The sequence below is a fragment of the Chrysemys picta genome, chromosome 10, assembly GCF_011386835.1.
Source record: "Chrysemys picta bellii isolate R12L10 chromosome 10, ASM1138683v2, whole genome shotgun sequence".
Lineage (NCBI taxonomy): Eukaryota > Metazoa > Chordata > Testudines > Emydidae > Chrysemys > Chrysemys picta.
In genome coordinates this window covers 39,010,014-39,029,400 of record NC_088800.1, presented here as the reverse complement: position 1 = coordinate 39,029,400, position 19,387 = coordinate 39,010,014, and the positions used below count along the sequence as shown (strand labels likewise).

The 19,387-nt window shown below is 46.2% G+C and overlaps 1 long non-coding RNA gene across 2 annotated transcripts in view; it reads right to left on the bottom strand.

The window, feature by feature from the left end:
* Positions 1 to 11,632: 11,632 nt before the first annotated feature.
* LOC135973970 (uncharacterized) overlaps positions 11,633 to 19,387 on the bottom strand; it is a 30,200-nt gene continuing 22,445 nt past the window's right edge. Inside the window, exons 3-4 of one of the 2 annotated variants that reach the window (XR_010591095.1) lie at positions 17,011 to 18,663; positions 11,633 to 16,340 (exon numbers count right to left, since the gene is read on the bottom strand). This is a non-coding gene — a long non-coding RNA (uncharacterized LOC135973970). The remainder of the gene's footprint in view (positions 16,341 to 17,010; positions 18,664 to 19,387) is intronic. The other variant, XR_010591096.1, reaches the window with a different exon arrangement.

Genomic DNA, 19,387 nt, shown 5'->3' with positions numbered 1-19,387 from the left:
CAAGCCTCCCAAGCCAGTACCCAAGACCATGACCCCATGGAAGGGACCTCAGGTGAGTTTACCTTTTAAAATATAAAACATGGTTTAAAAGTAAGCGTTTTTTAATGATTAATTTGCCCTGAGTACTTGGGATGCATTCGCGGCCAGTACAGCTACTGGAAAAGTCTGTTAATGTGTCTGGGGATGGAGCGGAAATCCTCCAGGGACATCTCCATGAAGCTTTCCTGGAGGTACTCCAAAAGCCTTTGCAGAAGGTTTCTGGGTAGTGCAGCCTTATTCCGTCCTCCATGGTAGGACACTTGACCACGCCATGCTAGTAGCAAGTAATCTGGTATCATTGCATGACAAAGCCTGGCAGCGTATGGTCCCGGTGTTTGCTGGCATTGAAGCAACATCCGTTCTTTATCTCGCTGTGTAATCCTCAGGAGAGTGATATCGCTCATGGTAACCTGGTTGAAATACGGGAATTTAATTAAGGGGACAGAGGTGGCCCTTCCTACTGGGCTGTTTGCCTGAGGCTGAAAAGAAATCCTTCCCTGTAGTAAGCCAAGCACGGGGGTGAGGGGGTGGTATTGGCACTGAGCTTTTCACATGTGGCTAGCAGGGATCTTCCCCGATACCAGCCACGTGGTGGGGAGAGGGATAAAGCGATCATCCCAAAGAATTGGATGGGAGGGGGTTAGTTTGTTTTCTGCTGCTGAACGTTAACAGGAAAACCGCAGCACTCAACGGGCTTTGCTTGGTATGTGGGAAAGGAGGGTGCAGAAGCCGAAAGACAATGGCTTACCATGGCCGCATGCAAGCCGAATTCTGTTGCCCGGACCTGCGTCTGTAATCTCTAGCAGCAAAGCCACAGGCACTCAATATTAAGAGGCAAAATGCGACCTTGCACAGAAATCACATGTGCTATGTAATGTGAATAGTGTTGTTCACCGTGAAAGAGTATGAGCATTGTTCTGTAAAATGTATCTTTTAAAAAAATTCTCTCCTTTTTTCCCTCCCTCCAGCAGCTGCAAATTTTTCAAGCCTCCCTCCTCTGTCCCAAAGGCTATTTCAGATAAGGCATCGGAAAAAGAGGACGTGAGACGAGATGTTCACGGAAATCATGGAATCCACCCGCAATGAAAGAGCTCATCTGAATGAGTGGAAGGACATGGTTTCAAAGTATAGGAAAGATGCCAGTGAACATGAGGACAGGAGGGACCAATGTGAGGAGAGGAGAGACGCTTGAGATGAGAGGTGGCGGCAGGAAGATCAAAGGAGGCAGGATGCAATGCTGGGGCTGCTGCGTGAGCAAACAGACATGCTCCAGCGTCTGGTGGAGCTTCAGGAATGGCAGCAGGATCACAGACTGGTGCTACAGCCCCTGTATAACACCCCTCCCCCCTCACCATGTTCCATAGCCTCCTCACCCAGACGTGTAAGAACGCGGGGGGACGGGGAGGCTCCGTGCACCCTCCCATTCCACCCCAGTGGACAGCCCAAGCAAAAGGCTGTCGTTATTTTAACCTTTTTTTAGAGGCCTTTTCCTTCCTTCCGATCCTTCTCCCAAACCCCACCCGGGCTACCTTGTCAGTTCTCTCCCTCTTTTTATAATCAATTAATAAAAAATACATGATTTTTAAACGATAGTGACTTTATTTCCTTTGAAAGCAAGCTGTGATCGAAGGGGGCGGGTGGGTTGCCTACAGAGAATGAGTCAATAAAGGGGGCAGGTTTTCATCAAGGAGAAACAAACAGAACTTTCACACGGTAGCCTGGCCAGTTATGAAACTGGTTTTCAAAGCTTCTTTGATGCGCCGCACTTCCTGGTGTGCTCTTCTAATCGCCCTGGTGTCTGTCTGCGCGTAATCAGCAGCCAGGCGATTTGCCTCAGCCTCCCACCCTGCCATAAAGGTCTCCCCCTTACTCTCACAGAGATTGTGGAGCACATGGCAAGCAGCAATAACAATGGGGATATTGGTTTGGCTGAGGTCTGAGCGAGTCAGTAATGTGCGCCAGCAACCTTTTAAATGGCCAAATGCACATTCCACCACCATTTTGCACTTGCTCAGCCTGTAGTTGAACAGCTCCTGACTCCTGTCCAGGCTGCCTGTGTATGGCTTCATGAGCCATGGCATTAAGGGGTAGGCTGGGTCCCCAAGGATAACTATAGGCATTTCAATATCCCCAACGGTTATTTTCTGGTCTGGGAAGTAAGTCCCTTGCTGCAGCCGTTTAAACAGAGTAGTGGTCCTGAAGACGCGAGCGTCATGAACCCTTCCCGGCCAGCCCACGTTGATGTTGGTGAAACGTCCCCTGTGAGCCACCAGTGCTTGTAGCACCATTGAAAAGTAATCCTTGAGGTTTATGTACTGGGTACCCTGGTGCTCCAGTGCCAAGATAGGGATATGGGTTCCATCTATCGCCCCACCACAGTTAGGGAATCCCATTGCAGCAAAGCCATCCACTATGGCCTGCACATTTCCCAGAGTCACTACCATCCGAAGAAGTGGGCAGTAGCCCACAAAAGCTTATGCTCTAATAAATTTATTAGCCTCTAAGGTGCCACAAGTACTCCTGTTCTTTGTACCTTTCGTAGCAGCAGCTCAGTGATTGCTTTGGTTACTTGCATCACAGCAGCCCCCACAGTAGATTTGCCCACTCCAAATTGATTCCCGACTGACCGGTAGCTGTCTGGCGTTGCAAGCTTCCACAGGGCTATCGCCACTCGCTTCTCAACTGTGAGGGCTGCTCTCATCCTGGGATTCTAGTGCTTCGGGGCAGGGGAAAGCAAGTCACAAAGTTCTATGAAAGTGCCCTTATGCATGCGAAAGTTTTGCAGCCACTGGGAATCGTCCCACACCTGCAACACTATGTGGTCCCACCAGTCTGTGTTTGTTTCCCGGGCCCAGAATTGGCGTTCCATGGATAGAACCTGCCTCATCAACAACATAATCTCCAAAGCGCTGGGACCTGCGGTTTGAGAGAATTCTGTGTCCATGTCCATGTCCATGTCCTCATCACTCTCGTCGCCGCGCTGCCGTCGCCGCCTCCTCCTTGCCTCGTTTTTCTGGTCCTGGTTCAGCATAAACTGCACGATAATGTGCGAGGTGTTTACAATGTTTATGACTACTGTCTTGAGCTGAGCGGGCTCCATGCTTGCTGTGGTATGGCGTCTGCTGTGTTCACCCAGGAAAAAAGGCGTGAAACGGTTGTCTGCCATTGCTTTCATGGAGGGAGGGGTGAGGCTGTACCCAGAACCACCTACGACAATGTTTTTTGTCCCATCAGGCACTGGGATCTCAACCCAGAATTCCAATGGGCAGGGGAGACTGTGGGAACTATGGGATAGCTATGGGATAACTACCCACAGTGCAACGCTCTGGAAATCAACGCTAGCCCCGGTACATGGACGCACACCACCGAATTAATGTGCTTAGTGTGGCCGCATACATTCGACTTTATACAATCTGTTTCCAAAATTTGAATTCTATAAATTCGGATTAATCCCGTAGTGTAGACATACCCTTTGGAGTGGACTTGTAATTGCACTTTAAAAGAGGAATGATCTGTTTGGTGGTGTTGGCTTATTAAAGCTTGGCCTTCCCCTGTGCTCAGATGGGCTCAATTCTCAGTTATTCCTTCCCTGCCCTTGCGGCAGAGACAGGTTGAGGTACAGGTAGTGTTATTCTGGGGCTGTATAAGGCCCTATCTTGCCGCTGGTGTTAGAGCAGCCCAGAAGTAGCTCTAATTTACACTTTGTTTCCCAGGACCCCCTAAAGGCCTTGGGAAGCAGAGAATACCCATAATGCAGTGTATGTTGGCCAGGCTTCTGATGCAGTCTATGCTTGGGACTAGGTTAGAAGTAGAGCTCATGTAGAGCCCTTATGCCAGCTGTGCACCCAGTGGAGAGGCCCCCCTGCATTAGGGATATTTTCAGGGGGCTATTTATGCACATTTAAGCCATCTTTACACTGCCTAAGTGGCATAAAGGGGCCTAAATGTAACTAAGAATGAGGTTCAATGTCTATTTCTGCAGACCTCATCCTGCATGTGAGGGTGTCTGTGTATATGCCGTGCAATTGCTTCTTAACGGTGATCTGTAAAGCACCATTCCAGAGGACATGCTTCCATGTTGATGATGCTTGTTAAAAAAATGTGTTAATTAAATTTGTGACTGAGCTCTTTGGAGGCGAATTGTATGTCTCCTGCTCCATGGTTTTACTCACATTCTGCCGTATATTTTGTGTTATGGTAGTCTCAGATGATGACCCAGCATATGTTGTTTGATTTAAGAACACTTTCACTATAGATTTCACAAAACACAAAGAAGATTTCAATATCAGATTTCTAAAGATAGCTACAGTACTTGATCCAAGGTTTAAGAATCTGAAATGCCTTCCAAAATCTGAGAGGGATGAGGTGTGGAGCATGCTTTCAGAAGTCTTAAAAGAGCAATACTCTGAAGCGGAAACTATAGAACCCGAATCACCAAAAAAGAAAATCAACCGTCTGCTGGTGGCATCTGACTCAGATAATGAAAATGAACATGTGTCAGTCCGCACTGCTTTGGATCGTTATCGAGCAGAACCCATCATCAGCGTGGATGCATATCCTCTGGAATGATGGTTGAAGCATGAAGGGCCATATAATCTTTAGCGCATCTGGCACGTAAATATCTTGCGACGCTGGCTACAACAATGTCATGCAAACAACTATTCTCACTTTCAGGTGACATTGTAAACAAGAAGCAGGCAGCATTATCTCCTGCAAATTTAAAAAAACTTGTTTGTCTGAGTGATTGGCTGAACAAGAAGTAGGACTGAGTGGACTTGTAGGCTCTACAGTTTTACATTGTTTTGGTTTTGAATGCAGTAATTTTTGTACATAATTCTACATTTGTAAGTTCAAGTTTAATGATAAAGAGATTGCACTACAGTATTTGTATTAGGTGAATTGAAAAATACTTTTTCTTTTGTTTTTTTACAGTGTAAATATTTGTTATCAAAAATAAATATAAAGTGAGCACTGTACACTAAGGCAGTGGTTCCCAAACTGGGGTTCGTGAACCCCTGGAGGTTCGCAAAACGTTACAGGGGGATCTCAGGAAAAAATTCCCTAATGGCGGACAGAGCTGTCCCTAGGGACCCCGGGCAGCACGGGGCCAGCAGCCCGGAGCCCCTGGACTTCAAAGCGCAAAGCAGATCAAAGCAAGCCTATCTATCACACTGAGGAGATTTAAACTTCAAGACTCCTTATAAGAAATGGAAAGGGAGGTGGATATTTTTTGCTGTTTTTAAAACTAAATAGGCAGCTAGTCTTGTTTTTAAAATGATTATGAAGAACAAGTTTAAGCTTTGTTGTAACGTGCATTGTTTGCGTGGACTGCTCAAGACCTGAATGCCTGTGTAGGAGGAACTCTTCGAGTTGGCTTCTTAAATACCTTCATGCTGTTTCACATCTGATACTCCTTGATGAAAGATAGGAGCCTTGTCTTATAACAGGCTTATTCAAAGTGATACAAGCTACGAAAGTGAGATCTTGGAAGAGTGTTGCCATTTTCATAATGTAATAAAAATACTGTAATGATTAATAATAATGTGTAATAAACATGTCATAAAAACAAATTGTGTATTTCCAAGATCACTGCTTTTAAAATTTATACTCAGGTAAAGGAGAAAATCCCTGGAAATATTAATTTTAAGAAGGGGTTCGTGAGACTTGACATTTTAGTGAAAGGGGTTCACAGGTTGTTAAAGTTTGGGAACTACTGCTCTAAGGGTATGTCTACACTAGGAAATTAGGACGAATTATAGAAGTCGATCTTTAGAAAGCAATTTTATACAGTTGGTTGTGTATGTCCCCACTAAGTGCAGTAGGTCGGTGGAGTGCGTCCTCAATACCATGGCAAGCATCGACTCAGAGTGGTGCACTGTGGGTAGCTATCCCACAGTTCCTGCAGTCTCTGCCACCCATTGGAATTCTGGGTTACGCTCCCAATCCCTGATGGGGCAAAAACATTGTTGCAGGTGGTTTTGGGTATGTCAGTCGCCCCTACCTCCGTGAAAGGAACGGCAGACAATCGTTTCACGCCTTTTTTCCATGCAGACGCCATACCACGGCAAGCATGGAGCCTGCTCAGCTCAGCTCACCGTCACCGCTGCTGTTGTGTCCTGGGTGCTGCTGGCAGCAGATGGTGCAGTAGGTCTGCAAACCATCATCATCCACCGCTTCTACTGAAACTCTGCTCTCCTGCTGTTGTAAATGAGCTCAGTCTCAACTGAGTAAATGATGACTGAGCTCAATAGAGTAAATGAGCTCAGTCATCCACTGCTTCCACTGCAACTCTGCTCTCCTGGTGCCATGAATCCCCTCGCAGGTCCTCTCGTCATTCAGTATAAATATCTGTTCTCATGGCATCCGTTGTCATCTACTGCTTCCGCTGCAACTCTGCTCTCATGCTCTCCTGCAGACGCCATACCACAGCAAGCATGGAGCCCGCTCAGCTCACCGCTAATGTTGTGAGCATTGTAAACACCTCGTGCATTATCCTGCAGTATGTGCAGAACCAGAACCTGCAAAAGCAGGCGAGGAGGCAATGACAGCGCGATCACGATAGTGATGAGGACATGGACACAGACTTCTCTCAAAGCATGGGCCCTGGCAATGTGCAAATCATTGTGTTAATGGGGCAGGTTCATGCCGTGGAACGCCGATTCTGGGCCTGGGAAACAAGCACAGACTGATGGGACCACATAGCGTTGCAGGTCTGGGATGATTCCCAGTGGCTGTGAAACTTTTGCATGTGTAAGGGCACTTTCATGGAACTTTGTAACTTGGTTTCCCCTGCCCTGAAGCACAAGAATAACAAAATGAGAGCAGCCCTCACAGTTCTCACAGTTGAGAAGTGAGTGGCAATAGCCCTCTGGGAGCTTGCAACGCCAGACAGCCACCGGTCAGTCAGGAATCAATTTGGAGTGGGCAAATCTACTGTGGGGGCTGCTGTGATGCAAGTAGCCAAAGCAATCACTGAGCTGCTGCTACCAAAGGTAGTGACTCTGGGAAATGTGCAGGTCATAGTGGATGGCTTTGCTGCAATGGGATTCCCTAACTGTGGTGGGGCGATAGATGGAATACATATCCCTATGTTGGGACCGGACCACCTTGGCAGCCAGTACATAAACCGAAAGGGATACTTTTCAATGGTGCTGCAAGCACTGGTAGATCACAAGAGACATTTCACTGACATCAACGTGGGATGGCCGGGAAAGGTACATGACGCTCGCATCTTCAGGAACTCTGGTCTTTTTGAACAACTGCAGGAAGGGACTTACTTCCCAGACCAGAAAATAATTGTTGGGGACGTTGAAATGCCTATAATTATCCTTTTTTCAGGGTAGCAGCTGTGTTAGTCTGTATCCGCAAAAAGAACAGGAGTACTTGTGGCACCTTAGAGAGTTATTTAACCCAAATTTATTAGGGTTCCTTGGGGACTCAGCCTACCCCTTGATGCCATGGCTCATGAAGCCAGACACAGGCACCCTGGACAGTAGTAAGGAGCTGTTCAACTATAGCCTGAGCAAGTGCAGAATGGTGGTAGAATATGTATTTGGATATTTTAAAGCGCCCTGGCGCAGTTTACTGACTTGGTTAGACCTCAGCAAAACCAATATTCCAATTGCTATTGCCGCTTGTTGTGTGCTCCACAATATCTGTGAGAGTAAGGGGGAGATGTTTATGGCGGGGTGCGAAGCTGAGGCAAATCGCCTGGCTACTGATTACGTGCAGCCAGACACCAGGGTGATTAGAAGAGCACAGTAGGGTGCGCTGCACATCAGAGAAGCTTTGAAAACCAGTTCATGACTGGCCAGGCTATGGTGTGACAGTTCTGTTTGTTTCTCCTTCATGAAAACCCGCCCCCTTGCTTCACTCTACTTCCTTGTAAGCCAACTGCCCTCTCCCCTTTAATCACCGCTTGCAGAGGCAATAAAGTCATTATTGTTTCAAAATCATGCATTCTTTATTAATTCATCACACAAATAGGAGGATAACTGCCAAGGTAGCCCGGGAGGGATGGGGGAGGAGGGAAGCACCAGGCGGGGTGGTGGATGAGGGGAGGAGGGAAGGACAAGGCCACACTGCACTTCAAAACTTATTGAATGCCAGCCTTCTGTTGCTTGGGCAGTACTCTGGGGTGGAGTGGTTGGGTGCCTGGAGGCCCCCTCCCCCCCCCCCCCCGCGTTCCTGGGCGTCTGGGTGAGGAGACTATGGAACTTGGGGAGGAGGGCGGTTGATTACACAGGGGCTGCAGCGGCAGCCTGTGCTCCTGCTGCCTTTCCTGCAGCTCCACCAGATGCCGGAGCATATCAGTTTGATTCCACAGTAGCCTCAGCATTGCATCCTGCCTCTTCTCATCACGCTGCCGCCATCTCTCATCTTGCTCCCGCCACCTCTCTTCTTGCTCCTGCCACCTCTCATCTCGTTCGTCCCTCCTGTCTTTGCGTTCATTTTCTGCTTTCCTGGACTCTGACATTGTTTGCCTCCACGCATTCTGCTGAGCTCTTTCAGTGCGGGAGGACTGCATGAGCTTAGAGAAAATTTCATTGCGAGTGCGTTTTTTTCACCTTCTTATCTGCGCTAGCCTCTGGGACGGAGATGATAGGGCATGGGTCAGCGACCTTTCAGCAGTGGTGTGCTGAGTCTTCATTTATACACTCTAATTTAAGGCTTCGTGTGGCGGTAATACATGTTAACGTTTTTAAGGAGGTCTCTCTATAAGTCTACAACATATAACCAAACTACTGTTATATGTAAAGTAAACAAGGTTTTCAAAATGTTTCAGAAGCTTTATTTAAAATTAAATTAAAATGCAGATCTTATCAGTTTAGTATGATTCTTGCCCTTGCTTTTCCTTGCTGAGTTTTCCAACGTCTGGCACGTATTTGGATACTTTAAGCTGCACACAGGTTTCTGAGTGATCAGTTGTTAACCGGCTGGAACCCCAGATCAGCATCTGAGGTGATTGGAACTGGCGGCTGGTAGGGCTGAGCAGGGCCGGAGGCCTGTACCCTGTCTGGCAGGGAGCCTGCGCTGGAACTCCAACCGGAAGCAAGGTGAGTGGGGCTGCGGCCAGGGGGACCCCAGCTGGCAACGGGCCAGCAGCCGGAACCCAAGAGCAGCGACTGAGTGGCTCAGCCCACCGCCACTCTGGGGTTTCGTCTGCTGGCTCCTGCCAACCGGGATCTCAGCCCGCTGCCAGCCTGGAGTTTCTTCACCCAGGCCAGCAGCGGGTGGCGGGACCCCAGCTGGCAAGGGGCCAGCAGCAGGAACCCCAGAGTGGCGGCAGGCTGAGCGGCTCAGCCCGCGCAGTGTGCCATCAAAAATCGGCTCGCGTGCCACCTTTGGCATGCGTGCCGTAGGTTGTGGACCCCTGTGATAGGGGTAGCATTGAAACATATGCAGCTGCGGGAGGAAAAAAAGGGAGACACATTTCAGAGAACAATGGGTAGACTCTTTCACGGTGAACCAAGCTGTTAACATTACATAGCACATGTGCTTTCGGTACAAGGTCACATTTTGCCTCTTATATTGAGGGCCTGCTGGTTTGGTGTGAGAGATCAGACACACAGGACCGGGCAACAGAATTTGGCTTGCAGGCAGCCATGGTAAGCCACAGTCTTTCAGCTTCTTCAACCTTCATAACATGTGGGAATGGTTTCAAACAGCAGCGCCCTCTTTTCCCATACCAAGCACCTTGGTTGGGTTGGCCATTTAAAAGGAGGGGCTGTACTGGCCGTGAATGCATCCCAAGTCTTCAGGGCAAATTAATCATTAAACACGCTTGCTTTTAAACCATGCATTATATTTACAAAGGTACACTCACCAGAGGTGCCTTCTCCGGCTTCATGGTCCGTGAGCCCGCCTTGAGAGGGTTAGGAAGGTATTGGCTCCAAGGTGATAAACAGTTCCTGGCTGTTGGGGAGAATGGTTTCTCTGCTTGTGTGACGTGCACTATCCTCTTCCACCTCCACCTCCTCATCTTCCTCATCCCCCAAATCCTCATCCCTGTTGCATGAGACTCCCCCCTTGCAGGTGTCTACGGACAGGGGTGGGGTAGTGGTAGGGACCCCCCCTAGAATTGCATGCAGCTCAACATAGAAGCGGCATGTCTGGGGCTCTGACCCAGAGCGGCCGTTTGCCTCTTTGGCTTTGTGGTAGGCTTGCCAGAGCTCCTTAATTTTCACACGACACTACTGCGGGTCCCTGTTGTAGCCTCTGTCCATCATGCTCTTGGAGATTTTTTCAAATATTTTGGCATTTCAACTTTTGGAACGGAGTTCTGATAGCACGGATTCATCTTCCCAAACAGCGATCAGATCCAGTTCCTCCCATTCGGTCCATGCTGGAGCTCTTTTACGATTCTGGGACTGCATGGTCACCTGTGCTGATGAGCTCTGCATGGTCACCTGTGCTGAACAGCTCGCCACGCTGGTCAAACAGGAAATAAAATTCAAAAGTTCCTGGGGCTTTTTCTGTCTACCAGGCCAGTGCATCTGAGTTGAGAGCGCTGTCCAGAGCGGTCACAATGGAGCACTCTGGGATAGCTCCCGGAGGCCAATACCGTCAAATTGTGTCCTCACTACCCCAAATTTGACCCAGCGATGTTGATTTCAGTGCTAATCCCCTGGTCAGGGAGGAGTACAGAAATCGATTTTAAGAGCCCTTTAAGTCGACAAACATAGCTTTGTCGTGTGGATGGGTGCAGGGTTAAATCGATTTAACACTGCTAAATTCGACCTAAACTTGTAGTGTAGACCAGGGCTTAGTATTCTGTGTTGTAACTGAAATCAATATATTTGAAAATGTAGAAAACATCCAAAAATATTTAAATAAATGGTATTCTATTGTTGTTTAACAGTGCAATTAATCACGATTAATGTTTTTAATAACTTGACAGCCCTATTATTAATTTATTATTATTATTTTATTTATTATTACTTTTTTAATCTCTAAAGAAAGTCAAAAGGGTTTCTTTATCATTTTTTAGTTTCTTCTTTTTTAAACCAGAAATTCAGATCTTGTCTCCCATTTTTCCTGAAAAACTCTACGGACAGCTGGAGAGTTGGTAAGATTCTTACACCAGCGATCCCAAGCCAGGAAAATTAGACTAACTAAAAGAGAAAAGGATTTTTAGCCAGTTGGTTTAAAACTCTTGCTTGTTTTTGTGTTAGCTTTTGAGCTAGGTGCTTCAGCTAAATAAGTGCTATCTTTGTTAAAGATTAAACACTACAGCCAGTCCATTAAAGATTCAGAACTCCCAGTCCACATCTGAGAAAGTTTCTAATGAGTCCTTAGATTCATAAAGAAAATTTCTTAAAGGGCCCAATTAAAAATTATCACTCAAACTAATTAATGGATTTACTTGTAAATTCTTCAAAAAATCATTCTATGCTCACAGAATAAGTGCTGTAAGGAAAGGCTACATAACAAGAGGTAAGCAGGCACATTCTCTGCTAGTGTAAATGGGTGCCACTCCATTGACTTCAATGGAGTTTAACCCATTTACATCAGCAGATAATTTAACCCAAAATATTTCCTAGAGCAGAGCTTTTTGAAAAAATCCACTCTCTTGATTTAAAAATTGTCAGTGATGGAGAATCCTCCATGAAGCTGAATAAGTTGTTCCAATGGTTAATTACTTTCACTGTTAAAAAATTATGCCTTATTTCCAATCTGAATTTATCTAGCTCTAACTTCCAGCCATTGGATTGTGTTCTACCTTTCTCTGCTAGACTACAGAATCATTATTAAATATTCATTCCCATGTAGGTACTTATAGACTGTAATCAAGTCACCCCTTAATCTTCTCTTTGAAATGAAACTCATCCCAGCCAGGCCACGTCCCCCTCGCAACAAAGACCTGAGTAGTCCGTCCCTGTTCAGCTAAGCATTTAAGCACCTCGCTGCGTGTCTGAAGTGAATGATGATTCAAGATTGTCAAATAACAGGCTCAACTGGAATTATTTAATCAAGGATTATCAATCAGAGATTAGTACAGCACTATACAGAATACAGAAAGAATAGATACATTACCACCCTCGATGTAAGGTAAAGAGCTTGCTCTGTCTCTCTTCTTCACTGTAACTGGTAGGATGTGCAGTTTCGTTTCCCAACTAAGTTCCAAAACTTCTGTCATTATATAGGGTTTTTAGACAGATACCCCTCTTTGCCAAAAGTACTCTCCCAGAACCATATGCTCTGATGACATTTAATATGTTTCAGTGGGTCCGCTTTCCTCCATAATCATTCTTCCCTGTTGATTCCCCAGTAGGAAACATTATATATATAAAGGGGATGGCTTCCATGAACATCTGGAATTTTATAGACATGGAGGCGCCAGGGATTATTAGATACAGCCTAATGCATAGAATTCCTGAATAGGGTTACTTGTCGGTTAAAGGCTAGTATTCTGGGCCTTAGAATTTAAACATTCTCTTTGTTAATATCATAAAGATGCTAAAGAATATTTAATATATAAATGAGTCAAATATACAGAAAGAAAATGACTAAAAGGGTTAATACTTCCTAACAGGTACTAACAACATGACGTAAGCCCATTTGCTTCTATGGGACTTAAGTATATGCTTTGTTTAAGCATGTGCTTAAGTGCTTTGCTAAATATGGATGGGATTAAGTGCATGCTTTGCTGAACTGGGTCCTGAGCCAGCAGAGAGCCCGTGCAACATCCTGTGAAGTTGATGACAAAGTCAGGCTCTGTCAGACCAACTAGGAAAATGAGTAATTATAAGGAATGGGACAGGGAGCACCCAATAAAGTGGAACTACTCTGGGGGGATAACCTTTAGCTTCTGCTAGAAGATAGTGCATGGGGACAGATTCATCCCTTGTGTAACTGCACTGAAGTCTGTGTAGTTACACCAGAGATGAGTTTGTCCCCTGGTTTATGTTCTGGCACATAGAGTAACTGACTATCTTTTGAGTGAATGTAGTGTCTGATCCAATGTCTGTTGAAATCATTGGGAGTGTTTCCACGGACATCAGTGGGCATTGGCTCAGGCTCTGAGTGCTGATGAGGTGTGCTGGCCTGACAGCCACAGAGAGAGACTATAGCTCAGGTGGAAGCAATACGGGCTTCCTCCTACAACCCGTCAGTTTCCAGCCTTGATCTGGAAGGAACCATCTCTTGGGTGTGAGGGGTGGAAGCGGGAGGATTTGGTTTTCCTTTGGTTTTTCCATTGAACCTGCCAACTATTGTCCACTTTAGAAGGGATCATTCTGATCATTTGCCTGACCTCCTACATAACACAGGCCATGACTTCTGATTGAGCTAGACAGACACCCAGTCTTAATTTACAGTCTAGGGTAATGTCTTTGTGATGGCTATGGGGCTTATTTGGCCTAATCTTTTTCTAAATGCCAGTTTAATGATCTGCTCCCGCGTGCTTGAAAATAACACCACTGCTTGGGCCAGAAACCAGATGTGTGTTTTGGACCGTAGATACCACCCTCAATTTGGCCTCACTTTCCTTGCACCATGAAGCCACTAGATGCCTTGGAATGGCTCACATCAGCTCTGAAGCTAATTATTGTTCCCAGCTATTTCAGGAATTATTTGCAGCCTGGTCACGTGTCACCCCTGTAATGACACATACGCACGCTGCCTGGCAGGGACATGGTGACAATTAGGCCTGGAGAGTTGGCGAGCCACCCAGCCTTGTGAACATGCCATTGTTCTCCCAAAAGAATTCCCCCCTCAGGTCTCTTCATCAGAAGGGAAAACAACTTGTTCCTCCTGTTTCATCATCTATTAACCCTTCTCACAGCAACCACCTCAGCCAGCCATGGCACTGGTCCATGGCAGCTATAGAAGCATTTGTTTAAAACCAGCAAAATAAGGATCAATGTGTTTTTTACCTCTGTTGGCTCAAGGCAGTTTGGCCCTAGGCTCCAGTAGGGAGTAAAGGGAGCTACGAGAACAAGGAGTAGATAGAGCTGAATGACTTCTGACTTCTGTTCCAGCTCATGAGTTAAAACAGTTGTTTGCTCCCTGGAGTCTCTATGATCATTTTTTAGATTGCTTTAGCAGCTTGGGAAAGGCACCACATTGACAACCCTGGAGACTGGAGCCCTCCCTCTGTCCCTAGAGCAAGTACAGCACATGCAGCATCAGTGGAAGCTTTCATGCCTCCTGGCAAAGTGCCTCAACCCTGAGCAAGAAGGACCCAACTCTGGGGGTTGAGAGGGAAGTTCATTCCCCATGTCCTTTAAGTTCTTGGCCTCTCTACTGAGCCTGCCATTAGGAGAGCCTGCTGGTGACCAGATGTACCAATTTTATAGGGACAGTCGTGATATTATGGGGCTTTGTCTTATACAGGTGCCTATTACCCCTCACCTCCTGTCCCGATCGTTCACACTTGCTATCTGATCACCCTAGTTGAAACCAACAGCTTATTTCGTAGGAACATAGGAATTGTCAGACTGGATCAGACCCTTGGTCCATCTAGTTCAGTTTCCTGTTTCCAACAGTGGCCAGCACCAACTGCTTCCTACAGTACTACTGCCTAGCCAGTTATTCCCCATTTTGTAGGGCCTTGTCTACACCACAGAATTTTGTCAACAAAAATTATGTCGACATTCAAAAAGCGGTATAATAAAAATTGGTATTGCATGTTCACACTCGCTCCCTTTGTCGGCAGAGCGCATCCACAGTTGCACTATCATCGACAGTGTGAGCAATGCACTGTGGGTACCTATTCCACAGTCCACCTCGATACCTTCTGTCAATAGGTCTTGAGGGAAGGTGGAGCAGATCACAGCGCATCTTGGGACCGGGCTCAATGTCCCATGATGCATTGTTTTCTCTCCCAGCACTCCATGGGCTTCCGGCTTTCTTTCGCGGCAGTTTTCAACAGCCCTTGTTTGCTGTGCAGCCCGACATCTTTGTGAGAAGGGATGGATCCCACACTGCTCTCCTATGCTCTGATAACTGTCATTAAAACATTGTGGATGGTAGTGCAGTTAATCATGAAGTTCCTAACTGAAGAAGACTCCCAGTTGCCTGACGTGCTGTGTGTGATATGGATAGGAGCAACTTTAGATTGCTTTTGGCATTCACGGAACAGCTGCAGACGGTGGACTGTCGCTTTTGGGCTCTGGAAACAAGCACTGAATGGTGGGATCATATCATCGTGCAGGTCTGGGATGACAAGCAGTGGCTACAGAACTTTCAGATGTGGAAAACCACCTTCCTGGAACTGTGTGCAGAGATTGCCTCAGCACTATGGCGCAAGGACACCGGAAGGAGAGCTGCCCTATCAGTAGAGAAGCACATGACAATTGCTGTGTGGAAGCTGGTGACTCCAGACTGCTACCGGTCAGTCACAAATCAATTTGGAGTCGGGAAGTGGACCGTTGGGGCTGCATTAATGAAAATGTGCAGGGCAATTAATCGCATCCTGCTATGAAGGACCATGACTCTGGGTAATGTGCATGAAATAGTGGACAGCTTTGCAGAAATGGGTTTCGCTAACTGGAGGGGCGATAGATGGCACACAAATTCCAGTTTTGGCACCAGACCACCTTGCGATGGAGTACATCAATAGGAAGGAGTACTTCTCCATGGTGTTGCAGGTGCTTGTGGATCACTGTGAGCATTTCACTGACATCAACACGGGATGGTCCGGGAAAGTGCATGATGCATGCATCTTCAGGAACACCGGCTTACATTCCAGTACACAAATGATTAAACTGCCTGAGTATGTATTGGTAGGGCCTGCTATCTCAGTTTGTAGGAAACAAAGATGAGCTACCATTAAAAAACTTTGCTTTTATTGCACAGGAAACAACACACACACACACACACACACACGCTTGGTGGGTAAGGAGGTACCAGGGAAGGGCAGATTTTCAGAGCTATGTATAGGTCCAGCTATCATTTTGAAAATAGTCCAAAGGAGGTGGAGTGAAGGGGAAACCAAGATGTCCCAGAAAGTGGAAAGGACTGTGTGGGTGGAGTTTGGGGGGGCATGGAAAAGAGTTCTGAATGTGCTGCAGGGGAGGGCAGACATGCATCTGCTCAGTCTGCACATTATTAAGGACTTCAGCATCTGCGTTTGCTCCTCCATGACTTTAATCATCCGCTCAGTAGCATCCTTAACAAACTTATGATTTTCTTTTCTGCCTGCCATTCGGCTTCTCTCCACTCCTTGCATTCCCTTTTCTCTGCATTGGAGAAATGCAGTACCTCCCGCAACATGTCTTCTTTGCTCCATCTTGGGCACTTTCTTATCTGGCGGAGATGCTCGGCCACTGTGTATGGGGTGTTCTTCAAGGCCACATCTGCCGAAGCACAAGGAACAATGCACAGAAGCCTGATTGTTAAATTCACACACAGCATTGAAACATTTCAGTGAAATACATCTATGGTAACATAACAATCACGTTCTCACTCACCCTTGGCAAGCACACATCTTAACAAACACCCAGAGCATGTTGAGTGTTGGCTGGGGGGGAGCGCTCTACATGGGGAAAAGAGCACTCTGCAAGGGTTGTGGTGCAGCTGACTAGGGAAAAAATTCTAAAATTATCCCATACTTTTCCACAGTAAGGGATTATTGTAGCAGATATCTCACAGCTGAGGGTAAGCAAGGAAGTGAGGGTAGATCTACTACACACTTGTGGCTTCCACTATGGTCCCTATGATGCTTACCTGTGTGCCGCTTTGGTCCCTGCACAGGTGATTGCCTAATGGTGCAGGAAAGTTTCCTATGACGGTGGAAGGAACAAAGCTGCTCTGCCAAGGAATCTTTGGTCTTTCCTAGAAGATCTCTAGGAAACTTTCCTAGAAATCTCTCTGGAGGATTCCCATGAGATCTTGGAGTGCATCAATACCCTGTTCTGCTGTACTGATTATGCACAAGAAAATTTCCAGCACACAGAAACACAGCCAGCCTTGTACATTTCTATACCCTGAATGCACCTCCGCACTACACAAGCCACAGCCACTTACCAGGCGTCTCCTCTCCTGCTTTTTACTCGCTGGAGAGAAATTGCTGAGACTGGCTAGACACCTCCGGAGTGGTGAACAGTTCCTGGCTGCCTGCCCCACCTGGCGACTCCACCGGGAGCTCCACATCGTCATCTAACTCCACCTCTTCATCAATGACTTCATCCTCCGGGTTAGGTCCTCTTTCCGCTACTCCAGGCCCGCCAAAGTATCCACAGAGCTCTTGGCAGTAGAGATGGGGTTGCTACCGAGGGTAGTGTCCAGCTCCTTATAGAACTGGCAGGTCTTAGGTGAAGCACCAGAGTGACGATTTGCCTCCCTCGCCTTATGGTACGCCTGTCTTAGCTCCTTTCTCTTCGCTCTGCACTGCAGCATGTCCCGATCATAGCCCTTTTCGCACAAGCCTCAAGAAATCTGCCTGTAGGTATTAAAATCCCTATGGCTCAAGTGCAGCTGAGGCTGCACAGCCTCCTCTCCCCATATACTGAGCATTTTATTTTTTTCTTCCTACGTGTAGTACTTTGCACTTGTCTTTATTTAATTGCTTCTTGTTGATTTCACACCAATTTTCCAGTTGTCAAGGTCATTTAGAATTCTAATTCGGTCCTCCAAAATGTTACAACCCTTCCCAGCTTGATGTCATCCACAAATTTTCTAAGCATACTCTCCACTCCATTATCTAAGTCATCATGAAAATGTTGAATAGTACTGGACTTAAGATAGACCCCTGCAGGACCCCACTAGATACATCCTCCTAGTTTAACAGTGAACCATTGATAATTACTCTTTGAGTAAGTTTTTTTCAACCAGTTGTGCACCTATCTTATAGTAATTTAATCTAGACAGCATGTCCCTCATTTGCTTGTAGGACAAATGTCAAAAGTCTTACTAAAACCAAGATATATCAAGTCCACTAGCCCAGTAACCCTGTCAAAGAAGGAAATCAGGTTGGTCTGGTGCGATTTGTTCTTGACAAATCCACATTGGCTATTACTTATAATACTATAGGTGCTTACAAATTGATTGTTTAATAACTTGTTCCAGTATCTTTTCAGGTATCAAAGTTAGGCTGACTGATCTGTAATTTCCTAGGTCTTCTTTCCCCCCCTTTTTAAAGATAGGTAGTGTGTTTGCCATTCTCCAGTCCTCTGGGCCTCACCTGTCCCCAATGAGTTCTCTAAGATAATCACTAATGGTTCTGAGATTGCTTCAGCTAGTTCCTTAAGTGCCGTAGGAGGAATTTCATAAGGCCCTGCCAGCTTGGATATATCTAACTTATCTAAATATTCTTTAACTTGTTCACAGGATACACAGCTTACTTTATTGGTGCATAGCGGTTGCACGTGTACTACGTACAGTCTGGATGTGAATTGGCTGGTGAATGGTGAGTAATTTGGCTTCCTTGGTTCTGAAGCCAACGTCGGAGTCCATGCCACTGTGTGGCAATCCATGGAGAGGATGGAGAGCAAGGAGACTGGCAATCCAGCGATGAATTAATTATTGGCTTACTGGGCACACAAAAACATGACCCTGGAAAATGAGATTGTTCATGATGCTCCTCCCCTTAGATTTCACCATACGCAGTCATGACTAAGCTGGGTGTGACTCCACTGGATCACAGGTGGTGCCCTGCTATCCTCCAGCCTGCAAGATTTGCTAAAAAGAGGAAGAAATGTATTATTATTTGTAGCTCCCTGAGGCCCCAATCAGCATCAGGGCTCCATAGTACTGAGTGCTGCACAAATACAAAATCAGTAGAAAAGCACTTGGCGTGTTGCAATGAATGAACCCAAATGTCCAAAGATTCAGTTAGGACAAACAAGTGCTTTAGAGTTTTGAAAAATCATGAGTTTAAAATCATTGCATAGTGCAAAAAAATTACCCCCCACCTCTCAGCTATGAAAAGACTATTGGTACCCTAGCAGGGCAGAGATCATGCAACTGCTGGAATTTTACAGCTGAGAATGAGTTAGTAGCTGAACTGAGGAGCAAAAAAGGGAGGTGAAAAAAGCATCCCTCACAAGCATCATATCTCAGGCCAGGAGACTGGTGGAGTCTGAACAGGGGAATGTCTGAGCATAGGTAGAGCAAAAAAGAAGGAGAAATAAGGGCTCAGTCATGCAAGGTGTTGAGTATTGGACCAATTGCTGCTCTTGATTACATCTGTGTAAATCTGGAGTAAATTCTCTGAAGTCAATGGAATTACTCTAGATTTATATTGTGTGAACAGAAGTTGGCTCCATGCTTACTATTTAAATGATTTCTGCTCCATATCCTTAGTCTATATCTCTTTTTATTGCTATTAAGGGACAATAAGTGTTATCATCTATGTACGCTGTGGGTAACTGGGCAGGGTGATACTAAAGTAGCACGTTCACAA